This window comes from Hipposideros armiger, unplaced genomic scaffold (genome assembly GCF_001890085.2).
Source record: "Hipposideros armiger isolate ML-2016 unplaced genomic scaffold, ASM189008v1 scaffold_76, whole genome shotgun sequence".
NCBI lineage: Eukaryota > Metazoa > Chordata > Mammalia > Chiroptera > Hipposideridae > Hipposideros > Hipposideros armiger.
The window spans coordinates 2,322,966-2,324,840 of NW_017731426.1; the positions used below are offsets into that span (position 1 = coordinate 2,322,966).

General features: G+C 42.2%; 1 pseudogene; it reads right to left on the reverse strand.

Annotated features, from left to right (window-relative positions):
- Nucleotides 1–865: 865 nt before the first annotated feature.
- On the reverse strand, nucleotides 866–1,176 carry LOC109383129 (mitochondrial import inner membrane translocase subunit Tim8 A pseudogene; annotated as a pseudogene).
- Between the last annotated feature and the right edge of the window lie 699 nt (nucleotides 1,177–1,875).

Sequence of the window (1,875 nt, forward strand, 5' to 3'; positions counted from 1 at the left end):
GCTTTTATTTCAATGATCAAAGGAATGCAATAAATGGAACCTATATTGATTAACATTAGGTATGCACCTCTACCTGAAACTGCTGTTAGTTTTTGACAGGTCTCAATCTTTACAATGTATTTAGGCACATCTTTAAATTTCTTGAACAGTGATATACAAGGTAAGTTAATGTCTTCCTTGTGACAATTTAGTAATGAGAATTATGTTCACCGGCTATAGATTCCTTTATAACTAAAGGCCTCTCTAGACACAGGCTGCCTGTACTAACTTGATTGTGGTATAAGAAAAGGAGATAATTTAGAAATCTGAATTGTATTGTTATGAACATTCCACAGTTTTTTACAGTACTGATGGTCAAAACACTAGATAAGGAGGCCTACAGTTAAGTACCAAATTACTCTTCCCCCACTGCTGCCCTTTCTCAGACACAAAGATGTGTATCAATGTCCCCAGAAATGTGTAATGAATCCACACAAATGACAGATTTTACCCATGTGGTCCCACTATCAAATTATAGAAAGTAGATCTACTACACAAATTATAGAAAGCAGTTAGTGGGAGTTTGAGAAAAACATAGTCCCACATATAGTAATATGCATCTAGTAAAGTTTTCCATCCCTCTGTCAATTGTTCTCACAAGACTGACATTAAAAAAAAACAAAAACAAACAACTCACAACCAAATACACAAATGACCCTCAAACCTCAAACACACAAAAAATTGGTCTTTGTTCATTTTCAGATGACAGGATGTCCCAAAAGTGACAAGAGTGTGAGCCAATACCCTCATAGTCCTTTCTTCAACCATCCCATCAACCACTTTTCATTTCTTGAATTACCTCTTTTCCAAAAAGGTAATGCTAAAATCAGTCAGAAAGGTTTTCTGAAAAGGCTAGCTTGGATTTCTTGGTCTGTTCCAGTCGCCTCAAGATGAATTGGCTTGTATTAATGGAGCGCTCGATGCAGTGCACAAAACAGGCCTCGGGCCGACTATCTAACTTTGGCCCAGGCTTGTCCACGCATTCATCCCAACAAGTTGCATCATCTGGTGCACCAGCTGCTGGAAGCGCTGCTTCTGAGTCTCCACCTAGATAAAATGCTGCAGCTGTGGGTCCACGGAGACCAAACCTGCCGTGGAGGAAGACAAAAAGGAATCCACCCCAACGAGGCCACACATGCAGAGACCAACACTGCACCAACTCACCTACCTTCATGTGTCTACACCAAGGAAGCAGAACCACAGCCCGCTGCCTTGGGAACGGCCTAGTCAGCGCACTGCGCCTGCGTGATCCTTGTTCAAAAGCCCGGCTTCCGCTACCCCTCCCGCCCCATTCACTTTATTGTTTGTTTGTTTGTTTTTGTTTGTTTGCACAGACCATGGAGAGAACTGCGCAATATGCACTATCAATTAGAGAGTCTGAAGGAAACTCAGCTAAACAGAAGTACTCATGAGGTATGGATATTTTGTGCTTTACTCTTAATCAGTGGCTTGCTGTGTTCCACTAAAGTAGGAGTTCTCTGCATCCAGCTGTTGTTACCTGGTGGTCCAAAATCTGGGCTGGATCAACCAACACTCATGGATATTAAGAGCCTACTTAGAACAAATACCTCCCTCACCTGCATACACAAGTACTAATTGAAGTGAAATATAACTAAGTAATTTAAACAAAAAGTTTACCAACTGTCGGATCCGAGTGTTTCAAGCAGGGAGGGTTTCAGGTGGTGAGGTACCCAAACGGAAGCAAGCCTCGCAGAGTCTTTGACTTAAATGCAGCGACACTTCTTTCAGCAAAGGCAGAACAGCAGCAGAACTCAGTGAAACAGCAGAAGCAAAGGCAGAACTCAGAACCCAGCAGCAGCAGCAGCAGAAGCCAGA